This window comes from Rattus norvegicus, chromosome 13, assembly GCF_021556685.1.
Source record: "Rattus norvegicus strain SHRSP/BbbUtx chromosome 13, alternate assembly SHRSP_T2T, whole genome shotgun sequence".
Taxonomy (NCBI): Eukaryota; Metazoa; Chordata; class Mammalia; order Rodentia; family Muridae; genus Rattus; species Rattus norvegicus.
The window spans coordinates 83,402,951-83,430,417 of record NC_141546.1 but is presented as its reverse complement, the minus strand read 5'-3'; positions in this window follow the sequence as shown (position 1 = coordinate 83,430,417).

Below are 27,467 nucleotides of genomic sequence, written 5' to 3'. Positions count from 1 at the left end.
GGATCTCCATGGTAAAGAGCAACAACAGGATATCTGAGAGGAGTCCCAGTGAGGATACAGTATTGATCGGGCAGCAGGAACCAGAGGCCTTGAGCCAGACCAACGACTCATTGCAATGGACACTTGCAAGTAAAGTATTGTGGACAAAAAGCTATACTGTGGGACTCACTGTTCATACTCTAGCTTCCATAATGAGATTTTATTTTCTTTTGGCAGGGGGAGCTTGCAAGGGTGGAGGGTTGGTACAAAGGGACTAAGAGATGAGTGGAATTGGGGTGCATGATGTGAAATTCATGAAGAATCAGTAAAAAGTTAAAAAAAAACAAAATAGATGAACTTGTCAGAAAAATGGTGATATTTTTATGAAGCCAGATGTTTAGAAAATGAATTGTTTGGTATTTTGAAATAAAGACATCCCCAGGTATGATCAAACAAACAAGCAAATAAATAAAAGCAAAAAGAAATGTTTGTTACATTTCAGTCATTGTGTGCATATGTATGTGTACACAAACACCCATGCACACATGCCTGTGCATGCCCCAAGCCTATGTGCACAAGTCAGAGGACAACTTGTAGGATGCAATTCTCTCCTTTCACTAGGTGAATTCCAGGCACCAAACTGGAGTCTTATGGCTTGGGAGCAAGTACCTCTATTAGACGAACCATCTCAATGGCCTCAGATTACACAGTGATGAGAAATTCATGTAGTCGGAATATTCATATGAAATGTGCTGCTATAGGAGGTGATAGGTGATGAAAGAAATGTAATCTATGCACCAACTTATGACCACAGGAGGCATGTCTTTTCTGTCTGTGTTTTAATTTTTAAGTTGTGTTTTATGGTAACTTTTCCATCTCTGTGTAAGAGCTTACTCATTCTTAAAAAAAAAAAAAAAAAGGCCTTTGTCTGGAGGGAGATGCATAGTGCAGGGCCCTTCATATTAATGCAAATGTCTTCCTTTTCCAAGGTCTTTGGGAGCCAGCAGTGGTGGTATCCACAATGATTTACATTCCACCGCAAGGGTTAACCTCATCTCATGGTCACTGTTGTCTCAGGACAACTTGTCAGCCCACAGGAACATCCCATAATGGATTTGAAGTGGATTGTGCACCCCTTGCAAGGTGCATGCTGTATTTATTGAATAGACATTAAAAAGAACATTTCTCAATTTCTCAGCACTGAACTCAGGTCAATGGATCTTCTTGGCACTGACACGCTGAGTCAACTCCTAGCTTGAAGCTTTAAATGGACTGGCTTAGATTAAAGGGTTAGAATCTGTCTTCAATGTTTCCCTGGCAAAATCGTTGCGTCTTAAATCATTTATGTTGCCAGCTTAGAGCTTTACTTGGTCATTCTCTGTTAGCATTGAAATACACACACACACAGACATGGACACACAGACACACACACGCACACACACCCTACAAACATACATAAACACAGCACATATATCACATACACATCACATAAACACTCTATATACACACATACACCACGTATATTATACATATACACACCACATGCACTCACACACCCATACCACGTTCTCACACACTAAACACATACACTCACACCACACACACACATCACATATATAAACACACACACACCACATATATAAACACACACACATATATCACATGCACACCCACATCACACACACATACACACATATACCACATATACTCATATATACACCACATGAACTAACATGTACACCACAGTACAACACAACACATACACTCACACACAGCACACATTCATATGTAAACACATAACACATGAAGAGAATAACAGCTTATCTTTTGCAGATTTGGCAAGGTACTTAGACTGTTCTGGATACCATATAGATCAACTGTTTCATCATGACCAATATAATCAGAAGATCACAGGACCTGACTATGTTCTCCAAGTTTTTCACTCCCAGAGCAGTAACCCAGCTGGAATACTTGTGCCTCATATCATGACACATAGTCACCTCTAAAGTAGACCCATCGACTAACTGACTTTAAGGACAATTGTGTTCCCTCTCATAGGCCCCACTCAGCATTCACCAGAATAGTCAATCACTGTCACCTGTCACCTTGATAGAAGTTTGTGTACACATAATGGCATTCACTCATTGATGGCTTCTTACAAAAGAAAACAAGGCTTTATGCTATTATACAATTAAATGCAGGTCAAACAGAAGCAGCCTTAACAAACTTTTTATTAATTCAATTTGTTGTGTGACAATTTTACCCATGTACATAATAGTTATTGACCACCCCCCAAATGCCACCCTCTGATTACTCCTGTTCTACCTCATTGCCTGGAGTTCCCTCCCTCACTTTCTTGTCTACTGTTTTATTCTGTGACACACTAGGGCTTTACATGTGACCATGAGTTGAGAGCTCTCACTGGATCCTGGCAGCACACCATTGATACAAAACTAAAGATAATGATACACCCTCCCCTGGTCCATCACTAGCAAATAGTTTAGCATTAAGGCCCTGTGAGCTTCTTCCCATTCTATGAATCATTGTTAACAGGGTCAGTCTTGTGGGGACCCAAGGCAGATAAAAAACAGCTGTCATGAGTTCACGATAGCAATAGAACCCCAAAATGGAATATTGCAGCTCTTTACCCCATCTTCTAGATGTTACATACTGCCTGCCCTCTCTTTCCCAGTGTTCCCTGAACCTTAGAGGGAACCTCAGACACATTTATGTCTGAGCCCTCAGCCATCACTTAGTCCAGGCATCACAGGCAGCCTTGTATCTGTGATTCAGTCTTTCACTGCAGAAAAGCTTCTCTGAGACTAGCAGTAGCTTTTGTCTATGGGATAAACAGAAATCCTCAGAAGGTCAGTTCTTTGCTATGTCAACTTAGTTAAACAGCAGTAGTTGTCTCCAACTTGGGCTTATGATCTTCCCAGGCACCGGTTCTTAACTGGACTTCCTGAACTAAGAATGAGTTCCCTCCCACGGAACAGGTCTCAAATCTAATCAGAGGGCAGAATCACCCTCCCCCTTTTTTTTTTTTCTTGTTTTGTCGGAGCTGGGGACAGAACCCAAGGCCTTGCGCTTGCAAGGCAAGCGCTCTACCACTGAGCTAAATCCCCAACCTCCTGTACCTTCTTCAGTAGGGTTTTACCCTCTATGTCTTCTGAACGACCAAGAAAACCGACAAAAATATTTTTCATTTAGGGTCCCCCACAGCCTCCCTGACTAACTTCTATGGAAGCACTTGACAAGTGGGACTGTAAATTGTTTCTGGCAACCCAGTGCCTCTGAGGTCAGCATCAGTTAGCCATCAGGGGGAACATCCTTCAATTGCTCTTTTGTATTTATTAGTTGAGTTTTAAAACACTACCTTTCCATATTATGTTTTACATACACGTTATTTCCATTAATGCCCACACCGTGTGCCCTACCAATGTCCCCACCTCCTCTGATGTTAAAACGTAAGGGTTCTTTGGAAAGTCAGTTGGATGGTGTTTTGCTGAGGCAAACACCTGAGGGAATGGTTCCTAAAGTGGATACAGGTGTGGAAGGCTAAGGCAGGCTGGTGAACGAATGTTTCGTCGAAGCAGATACAGGAGAGAGGATGTTCTGCTAAAGCGAGGACATGAAAGGACAAGGGATGAAGGATTCTTTGCTAACAACACGCATGTATTGGTCTGTCTTACATTGCATAGTTGAGCTGCATTTGTCAGGACTCCACAGACCCGGGCTAACTGGATGTACGTACTGAGGAAAGACACATGCTAAGGCAAGGCGTGTGAGGTCACGTGATGTTTGGAGAGCATAAGTAGGACTCAACGGAGTGACAGAGATGGAGCTTGGCTCTATGGAACAACAAGCTCTGCAACACTTGTGGGTCTCCCTGAGAGAGGCACAGCCAAGACTGTTCCTGTTGGTCCCTCCTGCTGTCTTGAGCTGAGTCTGAGGCCTACCTGTCTCCATTATATCCTGTCATCACTGTTGCTAAGCCAACTCTACTGAACTGGACTGCTATTGTATCTGTGAAGTGTTTGTGAGTGGGTTGACCCACTGCTGCTGACCTGTGAACAAAACTGCCGATTTCCTGACAACAAAGATGGGAGTTTCACCAAAGAACCTTTCTAAACAGGTCCACTTCCCCTGCTCCTTTCTTTTCCACTAGCTCTGGTGGGTGGTGGGCTAATAGGGATATTAAAGCATTTACAAACCATCATCAAAAATAGGATTTAAAAAAAATTAAAGCCACGCCCCTCCTTGCTTAAACTTTTCTAATACCAATATTTCATCTTCTGCCTTCCTTTCACCTATTCTCTACTATGCCCTCTTCCATGAGGCAGTCTCACATGTCTAGTTCTGTGGCTTCCCAGGTACCTCAAGTGAAAAATGAAAGGTGGAACCAGGATCTACATTTGAGCGAGCGCATAAAGCATCTTTCATTCCAGGCCTTGGTTAGGTTATCTCTCTGAGTATTTTTTTTCCAATTTCATTCATTACCTCTACATTTCATAATTTTTACAGCTAAATAAAATTTCATTGTGTATATCCATTTCTAGGCATCTATCCACTCTCTGTGGTATATGGAGAGGCCTATGTACCCATATCCGTTTATGTTCTATTATGATAGGCAGAAAATGGAAGCAGTCTGGATGTCTATCAACTGGCGAATAGATGGTAGGAACGTGACGACACATAAACACAATGGAATACTTTTCTCAGCCTCCACTTCATTTTCCAGGGCTTACTTTCGTTGGAACATTCTCTGACTCAGTTGAAATTTCTCTCTGCTCTTCAAGTTCTGATGATTTTATTTATTTATTTTTTTAGCATCCATGCATTGTTTTGAACCTAAAAGACTCAATGACATGTTTCATGAAGATGTACTAGGAAGAAGAAGAAATGGCTGCATGGGAATACGTGCTATGCTATGCTATGCTATGCTATGCTATGCTATGCTATGCTATGCTATGCAAGCATAAATACCTCAGCATCCCCACAAAACATTTGGAATGATCATGCACACCTGTAACCACAGAAGCAGAAGGCTAGATACAAGAGGACCATTGGAGTCCGTGAGTTGGCCAGCCTAATCAGATATATCTAGCTCCAAAATTAGTGGCAGACCCTGTCTCAAGGCATTAAAGTGACAAACAATCAAAGATGACACCTGAGATCTTCCCCAGGCCACCACAAGTGCACCCTGGCTCACACACCCACATTTGTGCAGGCATACATGTCACACCCATGGATTTTAAAATACAGCGCTATTTGTCCCTGCACTCCAATTAAGGAGGAGATAATTTTAAAAGAGCCTACCACCATATTTGGAGGTACTGTGGTTTATCTACTAAGCCCCATTTATTCTTCAATCATCACATGATTACAGTTTCAAGTGCCTGTACCGAGTGTCTAATTTCACATCCGAATTCTGTCTATCCAGCAGACAATGTCAGCTCTTGGATGAGAATAGGTCGACATCAGCTATAGAACTTGATATAAATGTACTGATTGGGCAATAGTCTGTAGGTATGAATTAGGACTGCCGCAACTGTGACTTGACACACCTTCTGGAAGTCTTGTAGATAAAAAGGATAATGAGTCTTTAAACATCTGAGCATTTGAGAAAGACACGGTGCTGCTGCATGTAATCCCAGCACTTCTGAGATGGAGGCAAAAGGGTGTGAACTTCAAGAGCATGGTTAGCTACATAGAGAATTGGAGTCTAAGATAGGCTACATGAGACCTTCTCTCTCATGAATGATGAAAATGAAATACAAATAACAGGACCAGGAAGAATAAACACAAGACTGTCCATAGTTGGCAACAGCTAATTCATATTTTCCTATACCCTTGAGCCAGGAAAAAGCTTGAGCTCATAGCCCTAGATACCCAGACAACAATGATATTAGTTCTCTATGCATCGTGGCATTGTGATAGGTTAGACAGAAAATACCTAGTCATTACTGAAAACAAGGCACAGGTATGTCTCTAAACGGAGTATTTTGCTAAGAAACTGTATATAGAGAAGTTTTCTTTAATTTTTATTTATTTATTATTTCTAACAACGTGATCATAGAGTTATTTAGAAAGGGAAAGAAAGGCTGTTAAGAGTAGCAGGTACTTCAAGAAAGAATCAGGAAGACCTAGAATTTCCTACCTGGAATTTCTTAAACAGAGCAAGCAACAGTGAACTGTCATGTCCCACTCTACTCTGTTCCCCATACGTATGCATGATACTCAAGTATATCCTGTTCGAAATGAGGAATAGCAGAGAAATCTGAATAAAAGACAGTAAAATCAATTTATTTCCATAGAAGAGGATGTCCAAAATGCTATCAGTGGATGTAGCCATCAAGACTTGAAGGCAAAGAGAGACTAGAAGAATGTATTCAAATTGCCTAGGGTGAGGTGGAAACCCGGCCAACCAAGAATGCTGCCCTGTCCTTCATACAGAAAGATAAATCTTTCACTGGGCAAGCAAAGCTATGGCCGTTCATCACCATTAGATTTGCCTTAAAATAGATGCTGAAGTGGGTTCTTCAACTTGGAACAAAGTAACAGTAACTGCCAATATTAAGAACAAGTAAAACAAAATATGCTGAGGATAAAAAATACAGGCAAAGGCGGAATATCCTATTACTGTAAAGTCGTATGAAAACAACATTTAACTCTAGCTTAAAGGTTTTAAAAGGGTATTAAAATATTTATCAATGTAGTGATCTATGAATAAATATACAGTATAAAAGATATAAATTGTGGCATTAGTAATAAGAACTATGACAGGATAAAAAGCTCTACCACATTACCACTCATCCATTTATTGTTCTGCATCTCCAAGCCACAGATATGGTACCCATCTCTCCAGGAATATAATGCCAAGTTTTTTGCACACCATAAAAACAAACAGGTTCTAAAAATAACCCATCACTATATGTTTTAGGCACCAAGATTTTCCTGCTTATTTCTGTTTCTTTTTATAAATTTCAGTTAAAGGTATTTGTTATCAACCTAATATAAATCGTCATGGTATAATATAAAGAAAACTCACACTAACCACAGAAAAGTTGTATGACACACACACACACACCCAACCACACACACACACACACTTTCTATTTTGTTTCAAGAAAGGAATTAAGAAATACTATTATTTTTTTAAAATCTATCAAATTACAAAGGAAGGCAATAAATGACTAAGAAGGGAATAAAGGAGGAGAAAAACAGAAAAGAAGATGATCAAATGATAATAGTAAACCCTTGTTACTGCTTACTTTAAATGTAAATGGATCCTTTTTCTAATCAAAAGCCATGGAACAGAAGTAAAAAAAAAGAATTAACACCATGTTACCTGCAATAGACACTTTGGTCTTCAAATTATCCCTAGACTAAAACTAGAAGAATAAAAGTGATAACCAGAAGGGAACAAGGACAATTAAGACAAAACAGATTTCAAATGCAAAACTACTGCAAGAGGAAAGGGAGTTCAGTATGTAATGAGAAATGTATCACTGAATCAAGAAGATAAAGTAATTGCTAATATCTATCTACCCAATATGGAGAATTGAAATATATAAAACAAATACATAACTGAAGGGAGGAATACACAACAATGTAAGAATAGGAAGACACACAGTTGTTCAAGGTCAACACTAGACAGATCATTGATACCAAGAGCTAATAAGCAACAATGGGACAGAACCACATATTATTTTAAGAAGAACAATATTTCCTTTAATAGTAATAAGATTCACGTTCTTTTACAGTCCACACAGAATGCTTTTCAAGATAGACAAAATAGTAGGTAATGAAAGAGGCTCAAACACATTTTTAAATTATCTTGGTTTTGTCAAATGATTTCCCTACAACAGAATAAAATAAATATCAATAATAGAAGAAAAGCTAGGAAATTAACAAGCTCATAGAAATTAAACAATACCTTCATAAACAATCAAAATAAAGCGAAAGGTTAATCAACAATAAACATTTAAAGATATCCTAAGACAGGCTAGAGAAGTGATGCAAACATTAGGAGCACATGCTGCTCTCCTTGAGGATCCAAGAGTGGTTCCCAACACCCACATCAGACAGTTCACAACCACCTACAGGGGTCAGGGACTATAACAGCCTTTTCCTCCCGAGGCACTGGTACTCATATTTACACCCACAATTAAAAACATTAACATAATTCTGTGAAAAGTATCTCAAGACTAATTAAAAATTAGAAGCCTTTTAAAGAGAAAATTTTATGCTGGTCAGGTTTACATAAAGAAAAATAAAAGATCCCTTATAAATAACCTTAAGTTACATCTCAACTAAAAATGAAAAACAAAAATTAATCTCAAAGCTATCAAAAATGAGGAAACAAAAAACAACAAAAAAAACAGAAACAAATAGAATAGAGACTAGAAAATCTATTTAAAAAATGAAACAGATAAACAAAATTGATATTCAGGACTGTGAAGAAAGAAAGATGACAGATTCAAATAAATAAAATAGGGAGGGGAAATGGTCATTAACATTGATACAATAAAGATGTACCAGGTAACTAATCACTATGAAAATATGATTATATAGCAATCATCAAGGAAACTCCTTTTTGTGTCAAACAGAAGCAATACGGACATCCACAACTAGACAAATTGTAAAGAAGAATTGACTGACCATGAGGTGCCCAGCCCTAACTGATTCATCCTCAACATACACCCAACACTTACGATCCGGGAAGTACCATGGAAAAGTGGTAAGAAGCTTGTAAGAGACGGAGGACCAGGCCATTAGGTGTGAGCAAGTGTCTTCTATAAATACCAGGGAAACTGCACACATGACATCTCAACAACATTACATTCCATGCAAAGTCTTTGCAGAGCCAACACCAGTTGACATAGACAGGGAAAATTTCCCAAGTTCTCCTCTCTAGATCAAATGCTACAGTAATGAGTAATCACTGAGAAAGGGAGAATCAGTCTTCGTCAGGGGCAAGCCCCCTAATTGGTATCCTAGTACTAAGTGGGAGAAAATGAATTTGAGAGGACGTGTGTATACGTGAAAGGAGCTAGAAGAGAAGAGATGGAGGTAGATGATACAAATCCAGTATTCATATAAAATTATCAAAAATATTTTAACTATATGTCAAAAATAAATATTACAAATGATTTTATAGAAATATCTCCAATAAGACTACATCATAATATTTTTTAAAATGGAGTAATGAGTAACACGGTTAAGTTAGTCATCAAAATCCTCCCACCACAAGCTTTTAAGAAAAAGCTTAGAAAATAATGACTTGGTGGTAGATTCTATGAAATATTTAAATAGTTAATGCCAATCCCTCTCAAATTATTCAAAAAATTGAGGCAATGCTGCTTCCTACCTCATGTTATAAGAGTAGCGAAGCCAGGAGTGGATTCTGTAAGAAGTGAAAATGAAAGGTCAATATCCCTGAGGAGCAGAGATATAAAAAAAAATACTCAACAAAATGCCAAGAAGGCAAAGCCAACAACAGAATTAAAGGATTATGCACTATGATCCAGTGGGTTTCATCTGTAAGGTTCAAGGACAGCTCAACGCAAACGAGTTAAAAATGTGTCATACCACATTAACACAATGCAGGGTGTAAAGTCACATAGCCATCTAAGGTGACTCAGAAACAAAGAAAATATCCGACAAATAATTCAACATCTTCTGACACTTAAAATTGTCAGTGAATTAAGTACAGAAGTTCTTCAACACACAAAAGTTCATATGGGATTTTGCATAATACCAGGAGAAAAAATAAAGGTTCCCTATCTCTCCCCTTCTAAACCGGAAGTGCCAGTAAGAGCAGTTAGTCAAGAAAAGAAATAATAAAAGGTATCCAACTGGGAAAGGAAGAAGTCGATTTAACTCTGTTCTCAAATGACATGAAAATACATGGAGAAAACACTAAAAATCTCACCAATAAAAAAGAAATAAATCTTCAGAGCTAATGGAACAAGTTTAATAAATTTTCGTGACCAAAAATCAACATCTGAAGTTCATAGTGTTTCTGTAAACTCACAATGAACTTTCTGGAAAAGAAAACAATCCATGTGTAATAGCATCAAAAAATAAAATATGTATGAATAGATTTCATCAATGTGGGAAAGAAAAAAAAAACCTTGCCCATTGCAAAACAATGGAGATGAAAAAAAAACACACCAAGAAAAGAACTTTGTTTTTAATAAATTGTGTCAGAAGATTTGGATATTCACATGCAGGAGAGTAGAATTAGACACATCTCATACCACATACAAAAATAAAGTCAGGTTATATTTAAGACTGCCACAAAAGACATCAAATATGTATGGCAATATATATGGCAAAATCTTATTGGTGTTGATCTGGAAATGATTTTATAGCTCTGCAGGAACAGTCAAAAACAAAACTAGGAAAATGAGGCACTATCAAACTAAATAGCTTCTGTATAGCTGAAGACAAGAGCAGGCAGAAGAAAGTACCTGTGGGTGGATGTGCATATAAACCATCTCAGAATTGGTCCATGTCCTTGGCAACATTGGAGGAAATCAAGCAACTCAATAACAGGAGAGCAAAATCCTCCATAAAAGAGGAGGAAAGCATGGTGGTTTGAATGAGAACGGCACCCATAGGCTTATATATTAGAATGCTTGGTTACCAGGAAGTGGAACTCTTGGAAAGATTTAGAAGGATTGGGAGGTGTAGCCTCGTTGAAGGAAGTGTGTCACTGAGGTGGGCTTTGAGGTTTCAAAAGTCCATGCCTTACCCAGTTTCCTCCTCTTCCTCCTCTTCCTCCTCCTCCGTTCCTGTTCTTCCTTCTCTCCATCAGATCATGAGGAATCTCTTAGCTACTGTTCCAACAACATAAGTGCTGCTACACTCCCGCCATGCTCCCCGATATGATGATAATGCACTAACCCTTTAAGCCAGCCCCAATTAAATATTTTCTTTTGTAAGAGTTGCCTTGGTCCTGGCGATTCTTCACAACAATAGAATAGTGACTAAGGCATTGAGGCACCTGAAAAGCTGTTCTCCAAAGAAGGCCAAAATGGCATTTGAAAAAAGGTTCAACATTACTAATCTTTAGAACAATTCAAGTAAAAAGAATAATTAGATGGCATCTATCTTAGTTTGCTTTCTGTTGCTATTGTAAACATCATGACCAAAAGCAATTTGGGGAGGAAAGGGTTTATTTCATATAGTCCATCACTGAGACAAGTCAAGGCAGGACCTCAAAGCAGGAACCTAGAGGCAAGAATTGAAGAAGAGACCGTGTGGCTTACTGGGTTGCTCTCTCTTGCTTGCTCAGTTGGTTTCCCTATATAAACCAGAATCAATTGCCCGTAAGCGGCACCATTCAGTGGGCAGAGCCTTCTCACTTCAGTCATTAACCAAAAATCTAAAACCAACAACCACAAAGGCTTCCCAGACCTACCTGCAGGCCAATCTGATAAAGTTGGTTCTTCAACAGAACTTCCCACTTGCCTGGTGACTTGATTGCTTTATTTAGGAAAGAAAAAACAATGTGGCACTTCATACATGATAGGACGGCTGTTATCAAAGAGCAAAAGATAAATTCATGATGTAGAGGAAAAGGCAGTCCTACTTACTGTTGAAAAAAATTCAACCAGTAAGGGTTTTACAAAAAACAGTAGGGAGACTTCTCAAAAAGTAATAATAATAAAATAAAGAACTACCATCTAAACCATAAAGCAGCAATCTTATTACTTCATATACATCCAAGAGAAATAAAATCAGGACCTCAAAGAAACAGCTGTACTCTTGTTTATTGCAATGTTTTTTTTATAATAGGCAAGACATAGTTTCAACTTAGCAGGTGAATGGATAAAGAAGATGGGGTAAATAGATACAAACATCATTATTCCACTGTCAAGAGTCTGTGTCATGTGCGACAAAGTATGGATCAACATGGAGAACATAATTATATCATTATTTTTTATTAGGCACAAAATAAATACTGCATGATCTCACTTATAGATGGAAACTGGAACTAAGTCAAGCTTCAAGATGCAGACTGGAATTATAGTTGTTGAGGTAGGTTGTGCACACTATGGGGAAATGAGAAGATGTAGCTCAAACCATACAAACATTCAGTTAGACGAGCTGTGCCACGAAGCTAACAGAAAGCGTGGTGACCATAATCAATAACACTGAATGGTGTGCTTGAGATTTACTAAGAGAGTGGGTCTGAAATGCTCTTACCACAGAAACACAAGTAGCTATGTGTGCTCATAAATGTGTAAATTAGTTTTAAAGTGGCAATCATTTCACAGTTTGTAAGTAGGTGAAAACACCCTTCTGCGCACCTTAGCTGTATGTAACATTATATCAACTGTACCACAGAGGGACTGGAAGAATAAAGAAAAATGCAGTGTTTAGCTGGAGGCCTCCCACTCTACACTCTTGAGTTCAAGAAGATACAACCATTGACCCCCATGCTCCTCTCTACAAATAAACACATCCTCTTAGCATGGCTGGCACTTTTTCCCAACCTAACTGTATACACTTGACTGCAGCAGTTGAAAGTGACAGTTTAAGCAACATTTAGCCATTCCATGACATAGAATACCATGATCCAATTGCATTTCCCATAGCAATTTGGCTCCTAATACCAGACAGATCCAAGAACTAATGTGCAATGACCCCAATTTTATTGTTCTTTTTCTTGGAAACATGTTTGGTCCAGACACCTGTTTGACCCAACTTTTTCAAAGAAAACAGAAATCATTCAATGTATTTGAAGCACAGAAAGTGTATATGGGGATTGAGGGTTGAAGGATCTTAGGAACACATAGAAGTGTACAGTAGAAATCAAGGAAGCCCTCATTGATGGTATCAGGACCACTCATTCAAGGGTGTGGCTAAGAACCCCACCAGAAAACTGTCAAGAAGTTTGCACCAACTGTGTCAGCCCAAGTACAGTGAAAGTGGTCTTAAAGGCTCCCTGAGAAGGCACAGAACATCTCATCCTTGCCTGTCAATAGTCCATAAAGACATCCCCTCCTTGTCCTTCTGAATATGCATTCTTATTTGAAAATTTAAGAACCACCCTAGAACTCCACCAGCAGAGAGAACCTAAAGCCTGTAATTTCTGGCTTCTGTGTAATTCCTGGCTTCCGTAATGCATGTAGAGTTGAACAGAGGTGTTGACTGTGTCTCATTGATAAGAGACCACGCAAGACAATTACTAAAAGGAGTGAGTCCCTGATGACAGAGCTCCGAGAGTGTGATCGCAAAGACTATATTTGGAGGTAGGATTTCTGTGGGAATGTCTAATTCTTAGTGAGAAGGCAAAAGATTATCCTGTGAAGCCCAAAGCTTATTCCTTTTTTGTTTTCCAATGCTTATTCTTCCTCTGCTTTACAAAAGAAAAAAGCAAAGCCAAAAAATAACGTTCAGGTTTCTGCAAATTTCTCAAGCGATTTCTCCATCTCCACTGCCACCAGTGTATTGTAGGCAACTGTCGCCTCTCAGCTAGAAAACTGGTTTTCTTTATTGTTATCCTTGTTTGTTTTGTTTTCTTTGTTCTTTGTTTGTTTGTTTGTTCATTAGCTCTCTGTATCCATACTGAACTTTCTAGAGTAAAATAAGGTGACAATTCCTTCCTTAAAATTCTTCCTCCACCTGACCCTGGATCCCACCTTGAGTTTCACCCATAACAAAATCTCTGGTTACTTAACCACTATATTTTCTCTATACAAACTTTATTCACTCTCTCTGTTACATCCTTCCTTTCCCACTCAGAACCAACTTCCCATTGTCCTTTATTTGAACAAACAAGTCAAGAACTTATCCAAGCTGCAAGGTAAACAGAACTTCTTTTTGTTTGTTTTCCAAGTTATTTTTTTCCATCTTTATTAACTTGAGTATTTTTTATTTACATTTCAATTGTTATTCCCTTTCCCGGTTTCCAGGCCAACATCCCCCAGCCCCTCCCCCTTCTCTTTGATATGCGTGTTCCCCTCCCCATCCTCCCCCCATTACCCCCCTCCCCCAAAAAATTTCCCCTTCCACTGGTGCCCTTACTAGGCTATTCATTGCTACCTATGAGGTCATAGCCCAGGGACAGTCCATGTATAGTCTTTGGGTAGTGGCTTAGTCCCTGGGAACTCTGGTTGGTTGGCATTGTTGTTCATATGGGGTCTTAAGCCCGTTCAGCTCTTTCAGTCCTTTCTCTGATTCCTTCAACAGCAGTCCCGTTCTCAGTTCACTGGTTTGCTCCTGGCATTCGCCTATGTATTTGCTGTATTCTGGCTGTGTCACTCAGGAGAGATCTACATCCGGTTTCTGTCAGCCTGCACTTCTTTGCACTTCTAGTTTGGTGGCTGTATATGTATGGGCCACATGTGGGGCAGGCTCTGAATGGGTGTTCCTTCAGGCTCTGTTCTTTTTTTTTTTTTTTTAATTATTAACTTGAGTATTTCTTATATACATTTCGAGTGTTATTCCCTTTCCCGGTTTCCGGGCAAACATCCCCCTCCCCCCTCCCCTTTCTTATCGGTGTTCCCCTCCCCACCCTCCCCCCATTGTCCCCCTCCCCCCAACAGTCTAGTTCACTGGGGGTTCAGTCTTAGCAGGACCCAGGGCTTCCCCTTCCACTGGTGCTCTTACTAGGATATTCATTGCTACCTATGAGGTCAGAGTCCAGGGTCAGTCCATGTATAGTCTTTAGGTAGTGGCTTAGTCCCTGGAAGCTCTGGTTGCTTGGCATTGTTGTACATATGGGGTCTCGAGCCCCTTCAAGCTCTTCTAGTTCTTTCTCTGATTCCTTCAACGGGGGTCCTATTCTCAGTTCAGTGGTTTGCTGCTGGCATTCACCTCTGTATTTGCTGTATTCTGGCTGTGTCTCTCAGGAGCGATCTACATCCGGCTCCTGTCGGTCTGCACTTCTTTGCTTCATCCATCTTGTCTAATTGGATGGCTGTATATGCATGGGCCACATGTGGGGCAGACTCTGCATGGGTGTTCCTTCAGTCTCTGTTTTAATCTTTGCCTCTCTCTTCCCTGTCAAGGGTATTCTTGTTCCCGTTTTAAAGAAGGAGTGAACCATTCACATTTTGATCATCTGTCTTGAGTTTCATTTGTTCTAGGCATTTAGGGAAATTCAAGAATTTGGGCTAATAGCCACTTATCAGTGAGTGCATACCATGTATGACTTTCTGTGTTTGGGTTAGCTCACTCAGGATGATATTTTCCAGTTCCAGCCATTTGCCTACGAATTTCATAAAGTCGTTGTTTTTGATAGCTGAGTAATATTCCATTGTGTAGATGTACCACATTTTCTGTATCCATTCCTCTGTTGAAGGGCATCTGGGTTCTTTCCAGCTTCTGGCTATTATAAATAAGGCTGCAATGAACATAGTGGAGCACGTGTCTTTTTTATATGTTGGGGCATCTTTTGGGTATATGCCCAAGAGAGGTATAGCTGGATCCTCAGGCAGTTCAATGTCCAATTTTCTGAGGATCCTCCAGACTGATTTCCAGAATGGTTGTACCAGTTTGCAATCCCACCAACAATGGAGGAGTGTTCCTCTTTCTCCACATCCTCGCCAGCATCTGTTGTCCCCTGAGTTTTTGATCTTAGCCATTCTCACTGGTGTGAGGTGAAATCTCAGGGTTGTTTTGATTTGCATTTCCCTTATGACTAAAGATGTTGAACATTTCTTTAGGTGTTTCTCAGCCATTCGGCATTCCTCAGCTGTGAATTCTTTGTTTAGCTCTGAGCCCCATTTTTTAATAGGGTTATTTATTTCCCTGTGGCCTAACTTCTTGAGTTCTTTGTATATTTTGGATATAAGGCCTCTATCTGTTGTAGGATTGGTAAACATCTTTTCCCAATCTGTTGGTTGCCGTTTTGTCCTAACCACAGTGTCCTTTGCCTTACAGAAGCTTTGCAGTTTTATGAGATCCCATTTGTCGATTCTTGATCTTAGAGCATAAGCCATTGGTGTTTTGTTCAGGAAATTTTTTCCAGTGCCCATGTGTTCCAGATGCTTCCCTAGTTTTTCTTCTATTAGTTTGAGTGTGTCTGGTTTGATGTGGAGGTCCTTGATCCACTTGGACTTAAGCTTTGTACAGGGTGATAAGCATGGATCGATCTGCATTCTTCTACATGTTGACCTCCAGTTGAACCAGCACCATTTGCTGAAAATGCTATCTTTTTTCCATTGGATGGTTTTGGCTCCTTTGTCAAAAGTCAAGTGACCATAGGTGTGTGGGTTCATTTCTGGGTCTTCAATTCTATTCCATTGGTCTATCTGTCTGTCTCTGTACCAATACCATGCAGTTTTTATCACTATTGCTCTGTAATACTGCTTGAGTTCAGGGATAGTGATTCCCCCTGAAGTCCTTTTATTGTTGAGGATAGCTTTAGCTATCCTGGGTTTTTTGTTATTCCAGATGAATTTGCAAATTGTTCTGTCTAGCTCTTTGAAGAATTGGATTGGTATTTTGATGGGGATTGCATTGAATCTGTAGATTGCTTTTGGTAAAATGGCCATTTTTACTATATTAATCCTGCCAATCCATGAGCATGGGAGATCTTTCCATCTTCTGAGGTCTTCTTCAATTTCCTTCTTCAGAGTCTTGAAGTTCTTATTGTACAGATCTTTTACTTGCTTTGTTAAAGTCACTCCGAGGTACTTTATATTATTTGGGTCTATTATGAAGGGTGTCGTTTCCCTAATTTCTTTCTCGGCTTGTTTCTCTTTTGTATAGAGGAAGGCAACTGATTTATTTGAGTTAATTTTATACCCAGCCACTTTGCTGAAGTTGTTTATCAGCTTTAGTAGTTCTCTGGTGGAACTTTTGGGATCACTTAAATATACTATCATATCATCTGCAAATAGTGATATTTTGACTTCTTCTTTTCCGATCTGTATCCCCTTGACATCCTTTTGTTGTCTGATTGCTCTGGCTAGAACTTCAAGAACTATATTGAATAAGTAGGGAGAGAGTGGGCAGCCTTGTCTAGTCCCTGATTTTAGTGGGATTGCTTCAAGTTTCTCTCCATTTAGTTTAATGTTAGCAACTGGTTTGCTGTATATGGCTTTTACCATGTTCAGGTATGGGCCTTGAATTCCTATTCTTTCCAGGACTTTTATCATGAAGGGGTGTTGAATTTTGTCAAATGCTTTCTCAGCATCTAATGAAATGATCATGTGGTTTTGTTCTTTCAGTTTGTTTATATAATGGATCACGTTGATGGTTTTCCGTATATTAAACCATCCCTGCATGCCTGGGATGAAGCCTACTTGATCATGGTGGATGATTGTTTTGATGTGCTCTTGGATTCGGTTTGCCAGAATTTTGTTGAGTATTTTTGCGTCGATATTCATAAGGGAAATTGGTCTGAAGTTCTCTTTCTTTGTTGGGTCTTTGTGTGGTTTAGGTATAAGAGTAATTGTGGCTTCGTAGAAGGTATTCGGTAGTGATCCATCTGTTTCAATTTTGTGGAATAGTTTGGATAATATTGGTATGAGGTCTTCTATGAAGGTTTGATAGAATTCTGCACTAAACCCGTCTGGACCTGGGCTCTTTTTGGTTGGGAGACCTTTAATGACTGCTTCTATTTCCTTAGGAGTTATGGGGTTGTTTAACTGGTTTATCTGTTCCTGATTTAACTTCGGTACCTGGTATCTGTCTAGGAAATTGTCCATTTCCTGAAGATTTTCAAGTTTTGTTGAATATAGGTTTTTGTAGTAAGATCTGATGATTTTTTGAATTTCCTCTGAATCTGTTGTTATGTCTCCCTTTTCATTTCTGATTTTGTTAATTTGGACGCACTCTCTGTGTCCTCTCGTTAGTCTGGCTAAGGGTTTATCTATCTTGTTGATTTTCTCAAAGAACCAACTTTTGGTTCTGTTGATTCTTTCTATGGTCCTTTTTGTTTCTACTTGGTTGATTTCAGCTCTGAGTTTGATTATTTCCTGCCTTCTACTCCTCCTGGGTGTATTTGCTTCTTTTTGTTCTAGAGCTTTTAGGTGTGCTGTCAAGCTGCTGACATATGCTCTTTCCTGTTTCTTTCTGCAGGCACTCAGCGCTATGAGTTTTCCTCTTAGCACAGCTTTCATTGTGTCCCATAAGTTTGGGTATGTTGTACCTTCATTTTCATTAAATTCTAAAAAGTTTTTAATTTCTTTCTTTATTTCTTCCTTGACCAGGTTAGCATTGAGTAGAGCATTGTTCAATTTCCAAGTATATGTGGACATTCTTCCTTGATTGTTATTGAAGACCAGTTTTAGGCCGTGGTGGTCCGATAGCACGCATGGGATTATTTCTATCTTTCTGTACCTGTTGAGGCCCATTTTTTGACCAATTATATGGTCAGTTTTGGAGAAAGTACCATGAGGAGCTGAGAAGAAGGTATATCCTTTTGCTTTAAGATAGAATGTTCTATAAATATCCGTTAGGTCCATTTGGCTCATGACTTCTCTTAGTCTGTCTACATCTCTGTTTAATTTCTGTTTCCATGATCTGTCCATTGATGAGAGTGGGGTGTTGAAATCTCCCACTATTATTGTGTGAGGTGCAATGTGTGTTTTGAGCTTTAGTAAGGTTTCTTTTATGTATGTAGGTGCCCTTGTATTTGGGGCATAGATATTTAGGATTGAGAGTTCATCTTGGTGGATTTTTCCTTTGATGAATATGAAATGTCCTTCCTTATCTTTTTTGATGACTTTTAATTGAAAATTGATTTTATTTGATATTAGAATGGCTACTCCAGCTTGCTTCTTCTGACCATTTGCTTGGAAAATTGTTTTCCAGCCTTTCACTCTGAGGTAATGTCTGTCTTTGTCTCTGAGGTGTGTTTCCTGTAGGCAGCAGAATGCAGGGTCCTCGTTGCGTATCCAGTTTGTTAATCTATGTCTTTTTATTGGAGAGTTGAGGCCATTGATGTTGAGAGATATTAAGGAATAGTGATTATTGCTTCCCGTTATATTCATATTTGGATGTGAGGTTATGTTTGTGTGCTTTCATTCTCTTTGTTTTGTTGCCAAGACGATTAGTTTCTTGCTTCTTCTAGGGTATAGCTTGCCTCCTTATGTTGGGCTTTACCATTTATTATCCTTTGTAGTGCTGGATTTGTAGAAAGATATTGTGTAAATTTGGTTTTGTCATGGAATATCTTGGTTTCTCCATCTATGTTAATTGAGAGTTTTGCAGGATACAGTAACCTGGGCTGGCATTTGTGTTCTCTTAGGGTCTGTATGACATCAGTCCAGGATCTTCTGGTCTTCATAGTTTCTGGTGAGAAGTCTGGTGTGATTCTGATAGGTCTGCCTTTATATGTTACTTGACCTTTTCCCCTTACTGCTTTTAATATTCTTTCTTTATTTTGTGCGTTTTGTGTTTTGACTATTATGTGACGGGAGGTGTTTCTTTTCTGGTCCATTCTATTTGGAGTTCTGTAGGCATCTTGTATGCCTATGGGTATATCTTTTTTTAGGTTAGGGAAGTTTTCTTCTATGATTTTGTTGAAGATATTTACTGGTCCTTTGAGCTGGGAGTCTTCACTCTCTTCTATACCTATTATCCTTAGGTTTGATCTTCTCATTGAGTCCTGGATTTCCTGTATGTTTTGGACCAGTAGCTTTTTCCGCTTTACATTATCTTTGACAGTTGAGTCAATGATTTCTATGGAATCTTCTGCTCCTGAGATTCTCTCTTCCATCTCTTGAATTCTGTTGGTGAGGCTTGTATCTACAGCTCCTTGTCTCTTCTTTTGGTTTTCTATATCCAGGGTTGTTTCCATGTGTTCTTTCTTGATTGCTTCTATTTCCATTTTTAATTCCTTCAACTGTTTGATTGTGTTTTCCTGGAATTCTTTCAGGGATTTTTGCGATTCCTCTCTGTAGGCTTCTACTTGTTTATTAATGTTTTCCTGTGTTTCCCTAAGGGAGTTCTTCACATCTTTCTTGAAGTCATCTAGCATCATGATCAAATATGATTTTGAAACTAGATCTTGCTTTTCTGGTGTGTTTGGATATTCCATGTTTGTTTTGGTGGGAGAATTGGGCTCCGATGATGGCATGTAGTCTTGGTTTCTGTTGCTTGGGTTCCTGCGCTTGCCTCTCGCCATCAGATTATCTCTAGTGTTACTTTGTTCTGCTATTTCTGACAGTGGCTAGACTGTCCTATAAGCCTGTGTGTCAGGAGTGCTGTAGACCTGTTTTCCTCTCTTTCAGTCAGTTATGGGGACAGAGTGTTCTGCTTTCGGGCGTGTAGTTTTTCCTCTCTACAGGTCTTCAGCTGTTCCTGTGGGCCTGTGTCTTGAGTTCACCAGGCAGGTCACTTGCAACAGAAAAGTTGGTCTTACCTGTGGTCCCGAGGCTCAGGTTCGCTCGTGGGGTGCTGCCCACGGGCTCTCTGCAGCGGCAGCAACCAGGAAGACCTGTGCCGCCCCTTCCGGGAGCTTCAGTGCACCAGGGTTCCAGATGGCCTTTGGTGTTTTCCTCTGGTGTCCGAGATGTATGTACAGAGAGCAGTCTCTTCTGGTTTCCCAGGCTTGTCTGCCTCTTTGAAGGTTTAGCTCTCCCTCCCACGGGATTTGGGTGCAGAGAACTGTTTATCCGGTCTGTTTCTTTCAGGTTCCGGCGGTGTCTCTGGCAGGGGTCCTGCCGCTCCTGGGCCCTCCCCCACGGGAGCCCAGAGGCCTTATACAGTTTCCTCTTGGGCCAGGGATGTGGGCAGGGGTGGGCAGTGTTGGTGGTCTCTTCCGCTCTGCAGCCTCAGGAGTGCCCACCTGATCAGGCGGTGAGGTGTCTTTCCCACAGGGTCTGGGAGCAGAGAGCTGCTGCGGGCCCGGGATCCGCGGGCGTGGGACCTCCAGCAAACACAGGACGTGCCTGGTCCTAGATGAACTCTGCCTCTGTGTGTCCCGATCTCAGCAGGCAGCTCTCTTGCAGCAGACAAGTTGGCCTTACCTGTGGTCCCGAGGCTCAAGTTTGCTCGCGGGGTGCTGCCCAAGGGCTCTCTGCGGCGGCAGCAACCAGGAAGACCTGTGCCGCCCCTTCCGGGAGCTTCAGTGCACCAGGGTTCCAGATGGCCTTTGGTGTTTTCCTCTGGCGTCCGAGATGTATGTACAGAGAGCAGTCTCATCTGGTTTCCCAGGTTTGTCTGCCTCTCTGAAGGTTCAGCTCTCCCTCCCACGGGATTTGGGTGCAGAGCTCAGCCTCTGTTCTAAACTTTGCCTCCTTATCCCCTCCCAAGGGTATTCTTGTTCCCCTTTTAAAGAAGGAGTCAAGCATCTGCATTTTGGTTTTCATTCCTGAGTTTCATGTGTTCAGTGCATCTACGGTAATTTGAGCATTTGGGCTAATATCCACTTATCAATGAGTGCATACCATGTGTGTTTTTCTGTGATTGGATTACCTCACTCAGGATGATATTTTTCAGTTCCATCCATTTGCCTATGAATTTCATAAAGTCATTGCTTTTGATAGCTGAGTAGTATCCCATTGTGTAGATGTACCACATTTTCTGTATCCATTCCTCTGTTGAAGGGCATCTGGGTTCTTTCCAGTTTCTGGCTATTATAAATAAGGCTGCTATGAACATAGTGGAGCATGTGTCTTTGTTATATGTTGGAGCATCTTTTGGGTATATGCCCAAGAGAGGTATAGCTGGGTCCTTAGGTAGTTCAATGTCCAATTTTCTGAGGAACCTCCAGACTGATTTCCAGAATGGTTGTACCAGTTTGCAATCCCACCAACAATGGAGGAGTGTTCCTCTTTCTCCACATCCTCACCAGCATCTGCTGTCACCAGAGTTTTTGATCTTAGCCATTCTGACCGATGTGAGGTGGAATATCAGGGTTGTTTTGATTTGCATTTCCCTGATGACTAAGGATGTCGAACATTTCTTTAGGTGTTTCTCAGCCATTCGGTATCCCTCAGCTGTAAATTCTTTGTTTACTCTAAACCCCATTTTTAATAGGATTATTTGTCTCCCTGCAGTCTAACTTCGTGGTTCTTTTTATATTTTGGATATAAGCCCTCTATCAGTTAAACAGAACTTCTTTTGGTGGTTTCTCTTGGTCTTAATCTCTCTCTCTCTCTCTCTCTCTCTCTCTCTCTCTCTCTCTCTCTCCCCTTTGGTACTAGTGCTGAGAGCCACTCTCATTGCCAACACTTGCTTTCTTGATAACACGTAGCCATGGGAGCAAACAATGGGCTAGAACAGGATACAGAGTTCTCTCAGAGGATGGCGCTCTGACTGACAATGAACAGGATACAGAGTTCTCCCAGAGGATGGCGCTCTGGCTGACTGGGACTGCACATCTCTATCAGACTAGGACCAGGGGCACTATCCCAGTGAATAACTTCATGGGAGACAAACAGCCATTTAGAATGATCAAAACCAGAGAGCTATGAGACAAAAGTTACCATCTTCCAGCTGATACCATGCCTAGTAGCATGCTCACCGTTCAGTCCACGGGACAGAATCTGCGATTTCACAGGCTTAAAGCTCTCAAAACAACTTGTTAAATACGAGGCTAAGTGATGAAGCAAGCAAAGGATCTTGAAACTAACAGGAGCCTTCAAGGATCATGGTTATCTGCGAGTGTGTTAGGAGAGGAATGCTTTGCTTCTATGTCTCTGCAACGTTTGGGACTTGTAGCATTCAACCATCCTCTTATATGAAGTGTTTTTTAAATAACCAAATGGACATATATTTCTATGAACAAAAAAATTAGAATTATTGACTATTTAAGTTTGGATTTATCTATTCAAAAATGCCATCGCATGACCTTATAACACTCCTTTATTAATTCAATTTAATGGGAGATTTTATATCAAGTCACTGCTTTGAAAGACAGGCATTAAGGACATGTGAATGTAACCCTCAGAAGTGCTCAGAAGTTGGTGGATTCCCAAAGCTTGCTGACCAGAAATCCTAAACTGCTCAGTGACTTGCAAGGTAGATGGCTCCTGAAAGATGACCTCCAAAGTTGACCACTGGACTATACACATACACACACACACACACACACACACACACACACACACACACACACACCTACCTGCATATATACAAAATCAGTAAATAAAAAAATCCACTAAAATTTGTTTTAATGTGCAAAGCTTAAATATCTGTAGTTCCTTTTTTCCACCAAGAGAGATGTCAAAAGTCTAGAGCTTCCCATCTGCATGACGGGTCGTGCTCATGGTATAATAAGGAAACACTCACAGTGAGGAGGAAACTGGTATATTTCATATGTGTGGCTTCCTCCTTGACACAAACCAGAGTCATCAATGCTGGTTTTTATTCTTCAGGATTCTGTGGCTTTATGTCTTAAGTCTGACTGATCCTTGATAGTTTTTTAAGTATAATAAAAAGGACCAGGCACTTCCTCGATTAAATCCACTCTCTCTGCATTCCCTAGATGATGCCTAGCCATTTGATTGGATTTTTGAGCAGCCCAAGTGCCATATATGCTTTCTGATGATTTTTCGGTTTATTACCACAGATGGCTAATCTCTTCCTTTGTGAGTAGTTCAGATATCATGTATTATGTATATAAAAAGCCTAAACCCATGTACCTCGTTGCCAGAGTTTGGGTAGAAGAGCTACTCAGAGGGTTCCAGAAAGAGTAGCAACAGCCTTCAAGAAAAAAAAAACCATAGGCGAAGCCAACATGGAGGTGGCTCTCACTCCAGCAAAGGGTTCCACAAGGGAATTCCCCTTAGAGTTAGAGCAGCCAGATGAAGACAGAGCATGCGTGGACATCTGGAATCGAAACGTGCAAAACCAATGAGGTGGTGTTACATTAGCAAAGGTATTTTGATTCTCTCTCTCTCTCGAATTGGCAGTGTATTGCACACAGCAACAGAGCAGAAGAGTCTCTCTAGGACAATAGGTATTTATGTCACCCAAGATAAAAGAGCGGCAACAGATGCAGCCTGTTTTGGCCATCTAGTGGAAATGACTGGAAGCAGGGTGTTTATCGGGGCTCTCTATTTCTCACCTCTCTGTCCCTTCCTTGAAACACGTGGTGTCTGTGAGTCAATCGACTGGGCCTGGTCTACAGTCCCTCGAATAGTTTTCGAATCGGTTGGAGCACACCAACTGAAATGAAACTGTCCAAAACTGGTTCTAGGTCTAGAAACAAGGCTCACGAGTGCTTGGAATGTGCTCCCCACATTCTGACCTTCAATAGGCTCGTAGTTCATCACTCCATCTTGGCATGTGAGCCTCAACATAGTTCAGCAACATAAGATAGAGGCACCATCCCCAGAAAACATCCAAAACCAGAAGTAGTTAAAAATTACAGCCTTGCATTTTGTGGCAATATTGTCTCTTTTATGGTAAATGGAGAAATAAGCTTTGTAATTGGGAAATTGAACTCCAAAGTGATTCTTCTATTAATTATTTTCCCAGCTTAAATGAGTATAAGTTTTTAAGTAATCAATGGGCACTTAACAAGCACAGAGTCATTATTTTTAATAGGATCATTAGTGTATTTTTTTTCACAAAATGGTAGTGGTTATTGAATCTATACTGCCTGTGAATAAAAATGTCAGATTTCATTATTACCATTCTCTAGTAAAGTTTAATGGGTACATTGTATTCTGTTGTATGTGTAGAAGTACTGATTTGTAAGTCAGGTTTCTCCGTCTCTCTCCCTGTCCCCCATCTTACTCTTTCCCCCTCACTCATCAGCTTTCTTTCTTCTCTCTCTCTCTCTCTCTCTCTCTCTCACACACACACACACACACATACACACACAGTGTGTATATATACTTGATACAGCCTTTGAAAAGTTCTGGTCCAATGGCCTTTAGCGTTCTCAATTTATTTTTACTATCTGGCCTTAGAAATCATGTTACATCTTTGCATTCAACGCTGAAAATGTCAGGCTCGTAATACGTCACCTCTGATTTTGTTCTTTTCATCTACATTCCATTCATCATAATTGACTTTCTTGAAGACATATTAAAAAATAAAGAGGCATCTTTTTTTTTTCTAGAAGCAAGTCATTACCAGGGTCTGAAAGTGTGATCTGCTTCCAAAACAGCACTAATAAAAGGGAGCTTCAGAACATCCATGTTGATGCTGATAACTCCAGACACAAACAGTTCACTCTGTGAACTCTAACCCAGTAATAAGTGCCAGCATTGGAGGACTCCCATATAGCAATCTGGTGGCATAAAAAGACGAAAGCTAAGGCTCCACTGTTCTGTTTCACAGATTTTGACACTTCTTGCATTAAGAGGATATTCCATTCTCTTTATCCTGTTGAATAAAAGCTGAATCTTGAGAACAAGAGGCTTAATTAATAGGCGACCAACTGAAAGAGTAAGGTAGTACTCAATTTGTGGCTAAACTGTATTTACTGTAGAAGCCAGGCAAGTTTCTAGGACTTGGAAACTATGTGTTTGAATATCAAAAATAACATCTGGGAAAGATCTGCCACAAATGAGGGAGTCAGGCACACAGGCCTGCCACAGTTATGCTCTCCAGCTAATCCAAGGACCAACACCTGAGTTAAAGAGGAGGAGCGCTGAGAGCCACTTCCTTCCTCAGTCTCTCAGCAGATCGTGTAGCATTGCGTGCTGCCACGGTATTGTTCTTTTTGTGTAATGTTCTCTTTGAAAACACGAAAACAAGAGTATTATATCCTATTTCAATAAAAATGAAATGGTATCTTCTAGGCCTGGTGAGACAGCTGTGTAATGCAAGCTACTGCGGAGGATTGAGATTACAAATCCTGCTTTGTCCTCATAGTGAGTTCCAGACCTATCTGGGCAAATTAGTTAGATCCTTTCTCAAAATATAATCTGCAAAGGGCTCAGGGATAGAGTGCTTGGCTCACATGTGTGAGGACACGGCTTCAGTTCCCAGGATGGAAACCAATAGAGGCCAGGAATGGATATCATGCTATCACAATGTCAGAGACACCAAGCTGAAACATGGGAATCTGAGCGCACGGGAAGTCGTCATTGTCATGGGCAGACAGGAGCAGGAGAGTCCGCAGCTGGGAGAATTCCTCACTGAGTATCATAGGTACTAAAGGAGGCAGAAAAGAACAAAAAGTCACAGTAACGAAGAGGAGCAGAGAGAGACATTAGTGATACAGAGCTGAAAGTGCCTTACTCCTTGCACACATGAAAGCACACCACCATAGCTTCTCTCTTTGCATTAAAGCTTCCCCCACCTCATTAACAAAAGAAAATAGTCTCTGGGAGTATCATTGCTGTTACTGTGGTCTTACTGCTCCCAACCTGTGATGGTAGGAGATGTATATTGCAGAAAGCATTACACAAATGGGAGAACAGGGCCATATGTACCCGTCACATATAATGAGGTTGGCACGACCTCTGAAACACAGCTAGGCAAACTTCCATGAAGCCAGAACCCAAGCCAAGTTTTCTAGAATGAACCATATACCCAAAGATAAGGCTGATTAGAGCCGAGTAGCTCGACGAGGACAACATGACCACTGAGCCAGAAACAAAAAACAAAGGAGCACTTGGTGGTATGTTTCCAAGATCACACTCAACTGCCTACTAGAAAGAGAGGGTGGGATCTGGGCGGGGCTGAGACAAAATCAACAATGGCCAATAGTCAGGTTTAAAAAAAAAATGTGTCCCAAGTATTAAGTAAATGGTATAATCAATTTAAAAAAAAAAAGATGCAGAGAGGAGGGCAAAGTACTGAAATAGTTGGAGCTGGAGAGTGAGAGATACCAAAACGTAATTCTTCAACCTCTACTGCGCTCTTTGGTGTGAAGACTTTACTTAGGTGCTCCTGGTATATAATCAATCCAAGAAACTAGGAGACTTCAATCGGGGAGTTTCAGAGTTTACTGTCATGATTTAGACACTACTCAACTGTGTTTTCACACATACCAGTAACACAAATAGCAATACAAATCTCCTAGTGAACATCCTAGGTCACATCCACAGGCGAATATATCTCCCCTTTAAAGGCCAGTTCATAAAGCTATTAGAAATAACCACATTACCATATGCACAGACAACAGTGTTAAAGCACAAAAATTACGAATTAACAAGGCAACGCGATTCTGCCCAAGAACGCAATAACTCCAAAAGCTGTTCTTTTAAAATAAATCAAAACATAGATATGAGTTGCCTGAAAAAGAATTTGAAATAATGATCCCAAGGAGACAGAGACTGAAGAAAAGACAGACAGGCAATTCAAAAAAGTCAGAGACACGATTTGTGATATGAATGGGAAATCCAATAGGAGATCAATATGTGTGGGTATGTATATGTGTGTATGTGTGTTGTGTGTATGTGTGCGTATGTATATTTGTGTTGTGTGCGTATGTGTGAATATATGTGTGTATGTATGTATGTATATATGTGTGTGATAATAATCTTGAAGGTGACAGCATCAATAAATGACGTAAAAGGGCACTAACAACAGAGTGATCAAACGAAGGAAGACGTTCTAAACTAAAAAGCAAGTCTGCTCTGCACCCAAATCCCGTGGGAGGGAGAGCT